An 11,453-nucleotide genomic window follows, 5' to 3' on the forward strand; every position below is an offset into this window, starting at 1 on the left:
ATGCAATCTAATGTAACAGTTTATCTGTTTCTTATTAATCTCCCCACTCACAAGATAATTTTCATGGAAATAGGAACCTCATATGACTTATTCACTTCTGTAGTTACAAGGACTTGGGCAGACATGGAACACGTGGTAGGTATTCAGTTAAAGATTGTTGTAGGAATGAATGGATTCTTTGTGCTTTTCTGTATTTTAAAAATTTTAAACTTAGTGTGTATTTATTTTATAAAGTGAACCCACAAGAAAGTTATGGAACTCTCCTGTTTATGGCTGTTATTGTATCACTTGTGCTTACAGACTGATCATGGAAGCAAAAGGGCTCAGGAAACAACCTAGTCTCTTATTGTGTATATGCAATATGCAGTGTTTGAAATAATTGTATTTTCATTTTTAATACACATAATTTGAAGTGTTAAAAGAGATAGAAAAAAAGAGTAAAATGAATATTTAATTTCTGATTTAGTATTTCTTCTGCTGTGTGTAAAGAAAAATTTTAGGAGTCCAAAAATAGACAAAAATTATTTTTAAAAATCAAATTTGATCATTAACATGAGCTTAAATCTAATATAGGTAATTACTAGAAAATACGTGTAGGGGAGTTGGAGGTATATATAAGTTTATAATTCAGTCAGATCCCTATCTCAGATAGATAGTTATAGGTATTGTCATAAGAACAAATAGAGATTTAAGAATGCATATAAGTATGATCATACATAAGTATAGGGCTGGAGCTGAGACCTATATTTTGTAACTTTGGTAATCCTTTTGTGGCCATTCCAAAATCAGATTCAACCTTATTTCACTCATTAGCACCTCACCATGTTGCTAATCAAAATCAAGAGAAAGGAGGAATATGGAGCCTAAGATATACAATTCATAGGCATCCAAGGAACCAGCTTGTTATTTGAAATCAAATTCTAGGTAAGCACATAGATTCCGGGCCTGACTATCTGAGTTTAAATTCCACCTTTGACACATCAAAGCAATTTGATTCCCTTGTGCTTTAGTTTCCTCATCTTTAAATGAATAGAAAACTACAACCTCATATCATCATAGTGAGTCAAAAATATGTCAATATTTGAAAAGTGGTTAAAATGGTTTCTGCAATAAATAGAGTGACTTCTCAAATTAGCTATTAGCATTGTACCAATCAATGCATATTGCTTTTGACTTTTTACTTGCAGAAATCATTCTCGTATTTTTTTAAATCTAAGGTTCACATACACACCACTATTTCAATTAGTCAAAAACATAAGTTAACTGGTGTCCTCCAAAATGACATGCTTAAGTACTTGTGACTATTCGGAAATAGGGTCTTTGCAGATGTAACATACAAGTTATGATGATGTCATCTAGGATTATGGTGAACTTTTAACTCTGTATGACTGATTTCCTTATAAGAAGAGGAAATGAAACAGAGACAGACACAAACAAGAAGAAACTGGACATATAATGATGGAGTCAAAGATTGAGGTGTTGCAGCCGCAAGCGAAGGAATGCAAAGATTGCTGGAAAATCACAAGAAGCTGAGCAAGGAGGGATTCCCTCCTGCAGGTTTCAGAGGGAATATGGTCCTGCTGATATCTTGATTTTGGACTTCTAGCCTCCCTTATAAGTCAATAAATGTCCATAGTTTTAAGCCACTCAGTTTGTGGTTCATTGTTATAGCAACTCTATAAAACTAATAAACAAGTCATAACATTATTTAAATAATCCAGAGGAGAACATCACTTTTGTCAGCCCTTGGAATCAGTGTGTCCTCTCTTTAAGCTGTGTGGGGGTGATAGCTGTGGGTCATTAGGATAGGTTCCACCATCATCTATCAGCATTTTATCTGGATCATTTCTAGCAGATGTTTGGTTTTCCCATTTTGATTTTTATCTGTTTTGTTTTTGTTTTTGTTTTTGTTTTTTTATAAACTCTCCAGTCTTTGTTTCTTGTGCATAGCTCATAGAGTTGTGGGCTCTCCTTTTAACTGAGTTCTTTGCTTTGCTTTGAAGAACTCAGTTTAGCTTTGAGTGTGTCCTATTTAAGCTTTGGTATTGACTTCACTCTCTGTGTAGTGTGGCCTCTATTCAACCAGTAACCTCTCTCCTGAATGTGCTCTACTCTGCCCACACTCTCCACAGTTCATGACCCACATGCTTCCAAACTCTTGCTGGCATATAATTTCAGCCCGTAGACAAACAGCTTAGATCTTCAAAATTTGTTTTTGTTGGCACAGACATTTCAGAGTGATTGCTGCCCATTGTTGCCAGCATAATTTATAAAAAGTATTTACCAAAATTTCCTAACTTTTTAAGTTTTAATGTTTGGTGGACTGATGTATTTTATGATTTCTTTAAATTTTATCATACTATACATGTAGAGGATATTAAACTTATTCAAGTATTCTTTACCTTATGATTTATAACACTAGGAACTTAAAGAATCTCTACTTTTTCTTCTTGCGACACTTTAAATTACATCTTTCATGATGTGATATAAAATTAACTTTATACACAATTATGTATGTGGAGGCTTCTCTACCTATATAACATTTAGGGATAAGAAACTGTGTGTTTTGTTCTTCCCCCTCTTAATTGAAGAACTGACATTTCAGCTTGTTACTTAAAATTTGCTACACATAAATGTAATTTTTATGAAAAATATACACATACATATGTACAGAGATACATACAGGGAGTGACAAAGTAGTCTTATAGTTTCTCATGTAGAAAATAATGCAATAATAAAAAATAATACACAATACAAAAATAAACTCTCATGTACTCACCACTGTAAACCGACTTTTGCCCCAACGTGTATATGACAATAAATATAAATATAAAGAAACATATATTATTCAAAATGTCGTTCCATATTTCTTTTTAAAACTTATGATGATTAAACAGAAACTTGAGTCCCAGCTGCAGACACCATCTTGGACTGCTCAGTGAGGCAAAAGCCAGCAGGATCCCAAGCACCTGCAGCTGATGCCTAGTGGGCCAGCTTCATGGGGGAAGGAAGCACAGCTCAGAACAGGGACAAGCAAGGTATGCCACTCAAGACATACCCAGCCTCTGGACTAAGGAGTCCCTGACCACTGGACTATTAGGGGATTCAACCTTTCTGACCTTTATCAGGTTGCCTAGGGCCAGAAAGGGACAGTTATTCACATTCACCTTCACTATAGAAGCTCCCAGGAGGCCAAGGATACTACCAAGGAACCAGAGTCAACAACATAAGAGCAAAACCCAGTAAGCCCCACAAATAGCGGAACCAAAGAACCTGTCTAACAGCTGGCATAATGACATTAGACTTGAACCTCGCTGGCAGCAAGTTGGAGGGGAGATTCCTCCCACAAATGGAACACCAATAATCAAGTCCCAATTATAACAGGAGAGCCCAAACAACACACACAAGGGGCATTCCTAGAGCATCCTGCTCAGGTGAACTAAGAGACCACCACACTGGGACCCTCAAAATATTTTACATAAGACCATTCCACAAAGACTTGGAGGCATAGCAGTTCAATACATAGAAGCAAATACAAAGAGACAGTTAAAATGGAGAGAAAAAAACAAACTCAAATTAGAGAAAAGAAGGAATCTCCAAAAAAAAATAACTAAATGAGATGGAGGCAAGCAACCTATCAGACATAGAGTTCAAAGCAATGTTTATAATGATGTTTATTGAACTTAGTGCAAATTACAACAGATGAAATGGGAAATAGAGGCGATGAACAAAAACAAGACAGAAATGAAGAGTGATATATCTGACATCAAGAACACACTGGAAGTTATTAAAAGTAGATTGGCTGAAACAGAGGACTGAATCAGAAATTTGGAAGACAAGGTAAAAATAACTACCCAAATAAATCAGCAAATAGAAAAAAAAAACAAGAAGATAGCTTAAAGAAGCTCTGGGACAACATGAAAAATAACAACATCCACATTATATGAATACCAGAAGGGGAAGAGGTTGAGCAAGGAACAGAGAATCTATTTAAAGAAATAATGACAGAAAAATTTCCTCAACCTGGTGAAGGAAAAAGTCACACAAGTTTAGGAGTCACAGAGAGTCCCAATCAAGAATAACCCAAAGAGATCCATGCCTAGACACATCATAATTAAAATGGCAAACATTAAAGACAAAGAAAGAATCTTAAAGTCAGCAGGAGAGAGACAGAAAATTACCTACAAAGGAGTTCCCATTAGAATGTCAGCTGACTTCTCCATAGAAACACTTTAGGCCAGAAGGGAGTGGCATGAAGTACTCAAAGAAATAAAAAGCAAGGGCCAAAATTCAAGACTACTGTATCCAGCAAGACTATCATTTAAAATTGAAGGTGAAATAAAAAGCTTTCCAGACAAAAAGAGGTTAGAGGAGTACATTTACACCAAATCAGCAATGCAAGAAATGTTAAAGGGACTGCTTTAAGAAGAAGAAAAGAGAGAGGATCATAGTTATAAAGAAAATGAAAAGGGCAAAAATAAATACCTATCAATAATAACCTCAAATGTAAATGGATTCAATGCTTCAGTCAAAAGACATAAGGTGACTGAATAGATAAGAAACCATGACCCATATATATGCTGTCTACAAGAGACCCACCTCAGAACAAAAGATACACACAGATTGAGAGTAAAGGGGTGGAAAAATATATTCCATGCAAATGAAAAGGAAAAAAAAGCTGGGGTAGCAATACTTATATCTGACAAAATAGACATAAAAGAAGCCATAAGAAAAGACAAAGAAGGTCACTTCATAATACTCAAGGGAATGACTCAACAAGAAAATAGAACCCTTGTAAACATATATGCACCCAATATTGGAGCACCATGTACATAAAAAAAAATCTTGATGGACTTTAAGGGAGAGATTGACAGCAATACAATAATAGTGGGGGATTTTAATACCCCACTGACATCACTGGATAGATCTTCCAGACAAAAAATTAACAAGGAAATAGAGGCCTTAAATGATACACTAGATCAGTTGGATTTAACTGATATTTATAGAACATTGTACCCCAAAACAGTAGAATATGCATTCTTCTCAAGTGCACATGGAACATTCTCAAAGGCAGACCACATATTAGGACATAAAACAAGTCTATACAAATTCAAGAAGATTAAAATAATACCAAGCATCTTCTCATATCACAATAGCATGAAGTTAGAAATGAACTACAGTAAATAAACAAACAAACAAAAACCCCTCAAAAACACTCAAATGCATGGAGGCTAAATAGCATATTATTAAACAATAACTGGGTGACCAAAAAGATCAAACAAGAAATTAAAAACTTCCTGGAAACAAATGGAAATGAACACTCAACCACCCAAAGTCTATGGGACACTGTGAAAGCAGTCTTGATAAGGAACTTTATAGCACTACAGGCCTATAACAAGAAACAAGAAAAAGGACTAATAAACTATCTAATCCTACAACTAAATGAATTAGAAAAAATAACAGCAAGAAAAATCCAGAAGTAGAATGAAGGAAATAAAGATCAGAGTGGGAATAAATAACAGACAAACACACACACACACACACACACACACACACACAAATACACACACATACACACAAACAGTACTAAAGATTAATAAATCTAAGAGCTGGTTCTTTGAGAAGATAAACAAAATTAATGAACCCCTAGCCAGACTCATCAAGAAACAAAGAGGACCCAAATTAATAAAATCAGAAATGAAAGAGGCTATATAATAATGGACACCACAGAAATACAAAGGATTGTAAGCAAATACTACCAACAACTTTATGCCAACAACTGGACAACCTGAGTGACATGGACAAATTCCTAGAAACATACAATCTTCCATAACTCAATCAGGAAGAATCAGAAAACCTGAGTAAGCCAATAACAACTGATAAAATTGAAGCAGTAATAAAAAAAAATTTTTAAAAAACCCCACCACCAACAAAAAATATTCCCAGCAAACAAAAGTCCTGGCCCAAATGGATTTGCAGATGAATTTTACTGAACATTCAATATGGGCCAATATCCCTGATGAACACAGATACTGAAATCCTCAACAAAATATTACCAAATTGCATTCAGTTATACATTAAAAAGTAATATACCATGACCAAGTGGGATTTATTCTGGCAATACAAGGCTAGTACAATACTCACAAATCAATAAGTGTGATACATCATATAAACAGATTGAAAGATAAAAACCACAAAATCATATCAATAAATGCAAAAAAAGCATTAGACAAAATACAACACCTTTTTAACTATAAAAACTCAGTAAAGTGGGAAGAGAGGGATCATACCTCAACATAATAAAGGCCGTCTATGACAAACCTACAACCAGCATAATACTCAATAGGCAAAAACTAAAACATTTCCCTTAAGAACAGGAACAAGACAAGTATATCTGCTTTCACCGCTGTTATTCAACATAGCACTGGAAGTCCTAGCCATAACAATCAGACAAGAAGAAGAGACAAAAGGCATCCAAAATGGAAAGAAGTAAAACTATCATTCACAGATGACATGTTATCCTATACTAGAGTCCCGGTGCACAAAATTCATATACAGGGAGGGGTGTCCCTCAGCCCAGCCTGCACCCTCTTGCAACCTGGGACCCCTCGAGGGATGTCCGACTGCCAGTTTAGACCTGATCCCAAAGGATTTGCAGCTGAATTTTACTGAACATTCAATATGGATCCTGCCAAAGGATTGCACCTAAACTGGCAGTCGGACATCCCTCTCACAATCCAGGACCACTGGCTCCTAACCGCTAGCCTGTCTGCCTGATTACCCCTAACCACTCTGCTTTCCTGCCTGATGCCCCTAAAAGCTCGCCTGCCTGCCTGATTGCCCCTAACCACCTCTGCCTCGGCCCCCAGCTTCATTGGGAAGGACGTCCGGAATGACGTCCAGAAAGTCGTTCGGCTGTCCAGTCTAATTAGCATATTAAGCTTTTATTATTACAGATAATAAAAGCCTAGGTGATGTCACAACCTCGTGCGATGCCCTCATGCGATGTCATCACAAGATGACCGCCACAAGATGGCCAACACAAGATGTCTGCACGCACAGCAGAGGCAGGGCTCAGTGGCCACTTTGCGCAGTGAGGCCTGGGGGTCCAGCGGCTCTGAGTGGTGCAGAGGAGGCTGGTCCCAGCATCTCTGCCGCCTCATGTGGAGGAGGCAGGTCCTGGCAGAGGAGATGGGTTGCAACATTGAAGGACTGTTGTGGGTGATCAGGCCGTCAGGGGAGGGCAGTTGGGGGCGATCAGGCCAGGGGAGTAGTTAGGGGGCGATCAGGCTGGCAGGCAGAAGTGGTTAGGGGCAATCAGGAAGGCAGGCAAGTGAGTGTTTAGGAGCCAGTGGTCCCAGATTGTGAGAGGGATTGGGCCTAAACTGGCAGTCCGACATCCTCCAAGGGGTCCCAGATTGGAGAGGGTGCAGGCCGGGTTGAGGGACACCCCTCTGTGCATGAATTTCATGTACCAGGCCTCTAGTTGTACATATAAAACCCTAAAATCCACCATGAAACTATAAGACTTAATAAATGAATTTGTCAAGGTAGCAGGACACAAAATCAACATCCATAAATTGATGGCATTTTTATACACTGATAATGAATTCTTAGAAAGAGAAACTAAAAAAAGCAATCCCATTTACCATTGCATCAACAAAAAAATAAGATACCTAGGAATAAACTTAACCAAGGAGGTAAAAGACCTGTACTTGTTAAAACTACAGGATATTGAAAAAAGAAATAGAGGAAGTTACAAACAAATGGAAGTGTATACCATGTTCATGGATTGGAAGAATTAACATCATTAAAATGTTTATATTACCCAAAGCAATATACAGATTAAATGCAATCCCTATTAAAATACCAATGTCATACTTCACAGAGCTAGAACAAATACTTCCAAAATTTATATGGAATCATAAAAGACACCAAATTGCTGCAGCAATCTTGAGAAAGAAGAAAGAAGTAGGAGGGGTCTAAACTAAAATGCAAACTATACTACAAAGCCATTATAACCAAAATACCCTGGTACTTGCACAAGAACAAGCATGTAGACCAATGAATCAGAACAAAGACCCCAGAAATTGCCCCATACTATTATGGTCAATTAATATTTGACAAAGGAAGCAAGAATGTACAATGGAGTAAAGACTGTGTCTTCAACAAATAGTGCTAGAAAAACTGGACAGACCCATACAAATAGATGAAATCAGACCACCAACTTACACCATACATAAGAATAAGAATAAAATTAGGTGGATAAAAGACTTAAATTTAAGGCATGAAACCATAAAAATCGTAGAGGAGAACATACACAGTAAAATTTCAGATATTTCACATAGTAATACGTTAATGGATACATCCCTTAGGGCAATGAAAACTAAGGAGAAAATAAACAAATAGGAATACATCAAAATAAAAAGTTTTTGCATTGCAAAAGAAACCACCATCAAAATTAAAAGGAAACCCACTGTATGGGAGAACATATTCTCCAATGATATATCTGATAAGGGGTTAATATCCAAAATATATAAAGTACTCATACAACTCAAACAATCTAATTGTTCAGAAGACATGAATAGACATTTCTTCAAAGAGGACATAAAAATATCCAAGAGACATATGAAAAAAATGCTCAAAATCATTAATCATCAGATAAATGTAAATTAAAACCACAATGAAAAAATCACCTCACACCTGTCAGAATGGCTATCATCAAAAAATCAACAAACAGGTGCTGGCAAGGATGTGGAGAAGAGGGTACACTAGTTCATTGCTGGTGGAAATGCAGACTCATGCAGCCACTGTGGAAAACAGTATGGAGTTTCCTCAAAAAATTAGAAATGGACACTACTTCTGTTTGACCCAGTGATCACACTTCTGGGAATATATCCTAAAACCCGCAGGGGAACAATCAGAAAGAATATATGCACCCCTATGTTCATAGCAGCATTATTTAAAATACTTAAGATTTGGCAATAGTCCAAGTGCCCATCCTATATAATATAAGGCATATATGCAAATAGACTGAATGGCAGAACAACCAGAACAACCAAACAACTGAACCATTGGTTGCTATTATGTGCGCTGACCACCAGGGGACATGTACGGAACATAGTGGGTGTTGGCCGTGGCGGGATGGTGGAGCAGGTGAGCAGGGGCGCCAGACCAAGATGGGGCACCGATCGCTGTCATTGGGGCGAGCCTCTGGTTGTTACTGAAAATTCTTTGCTCCCATGTGCTATTGTCCCACCCGGTGCTTGCATCTGCAGCCAGCGCTGGAGCCACTGCTCGCACCCGCTGCCAGTGCCCAACACTGATCCCAATCACTTGGCACAATCAGAGGGTGTAAGTGGCAGCTGATCCCTCCTGAGGGCTTCTCCACCTCCCCCTGCTCCTGAGGGGCTATTGGGGCAGCAGCCGCTGCTCGCACCCATTGACGGTGCCAGCCCTGCTCATACCCGCTGCTGGCACCAGCTCCAATTTCTCCTCACTGTCAGCAGTGTGTGGGAGCGGCAGCAGCAGAAATGGTGCTGCAGCAGACAAGGGACAGGGGGCCGCGGTGGGAGGGGCTGGGCAGAGATTCAGAGCATGGGCTGAGACCCGCCTCTGTGCCTACTGCAGCCTCTCGGCCCACAGTTTCTTTCAAGGTGCACAAATTCGTGTACTGGACCCTTAGTCAGTAGATGACTGGATACAAAAGCTGTGGGACATTTGCACAGTGGAACACTATGCAGCTGTAAAAAATAAGGATTTCTTACCATTTGGGACAGTATGGATAGACCTGGAAAATATTTTGGTAAGTGAATATAAGCCAAACTGTGAAAGGCACATATCAAATGATCTCACTTATTACTGGAATCTAAGGAACAAAATGAATTGACCAACAAAATAAACACCCAAAGCATGGAAGCATGGAACAGACTGACATCCCTCAATGTGGGGTTGCGGGGAGAAGAAGAGATAAACCAAACAACTTATATACTTTCTAGAGGCCCAGTGCATGGATTTGTGCACATTGAAGGTGGCTGATGGGGCAGGACTGGATGAGATGGGCCAGACATGCCCTGGAGCCAACCTCCTGTGGTCCCTCCCCAGCCAGCTGCACCTGGGGTGGCACCGGGTCTTGAAGGGCATCTGCGGAGTGAATGGAGTCCCTCCAGCAGGTGGGGTCCCTTGGTCTGGCCTGCAGGGATTGGGCCGAAACCAGCAGGCGAACATCCCCTGAGAGGTCCCTGAGTGCAAGAGGGCACTCTGCAAAGTTGCTGTCACTAGGCAGCTCCTGCATTGAGCATCTTCCCCCTGGTGGTCAGCGGGCATCATAGCTACCGGCCGATCAGCCAGTCGCTTAGACTTTTATATATATAGACTAGAGGCCCAGGGCACGAAATTTGTGCACTGGGGAAGGGGTATCCCTCAGCCCAGCCTGCACCCTCTCTAATCTGGACCACTTGAGGGATGTTTGGGACTGCTGGCTCCCAACCGCTCACCTGTCTGTCTACCTGATTGCCCCTAACTACTTCTGCCTGCCAGCCAGATCCCCCCCTAACCACTCCCTTGCCAGCCTGATCGACACCTAACTGCTTCCCTGCCGGCCCGGTTGCCCCCAGCTGCCCTCCCCTGCAGGCCCGATCACCCCCAACTACCCTCCTCTAATGGCCTGGTTACCCCTAACTGCCCTCCCCTGCTGGCCATCTTGTGGTGGCCATCTTTTGACCACATGGGGGCGGCCATCTTGTGCAAGGGCGTGATGGTCAATTTGCATATCACCTCTTTATTATATAGGATATGCATAGCCCATTGACACGGGTAATAGGGTAGTGAAGAATTTGTTAGGGTGCGTAGGGACTGGGAGGAGAGGAAAGGATGTGAGATATCTGTAATATTATCAACAATAAAAATACATAAGAATAAAAATAAAACTTAAGATTATTTTTAGTATGTTTTTATTTTTATTTTTCAATTCCAGTTTACTTTTAATATTATTCTGTATTTATTTCAAGTGTACAACATAGTAGTTAGACAATCATATACTTTACAAAGTATTTACCCCAATATTTCCAGTATCCACCTGCCACCATATATAGTTATCACAATATTATTTATCATATTCTTTATGCTGTACTTTACATCACTGTGACTATTTGCAATTATCAAACTACTTTTTAATGCCTTCATCTCTTTCACCCAGACCTCCAACCCCCTCATGAGTATTTTAGAGGTGAACAATATTTCATCAAATCTCTTTTTAATTTTGTATTGAATCATTAGTTTCTGGATATTTCATTCTAAATCTCATTTGTAATTGAAAAAAAGAAATAATACTTGAAATGTTACTGAACTCATAATTCAAGGCAGTTGTGATAGAAAATCTGTCTCGAACTAGCATTTTTTTTTAATTTTAGATTTATTTTTTTGAAAATAAAATAGATTGGGAGGTAAAATAT

The sequence above is a fragment of the Myotis brandtii genome, unplaced genomic scaffold, assembly GCF_000412655.1.
Source record: "Myotis brandtii unplaced genomic scaffold, ASM41265v1 scaffold752, whole genome shotgun sequence".
Classification (NCBI taxonomy): Eukaryota; Metazoa; Chordata; class Mammalia; order Chiroptera; family Vespertilionidae; genus Myotis; species Myotis brandtii.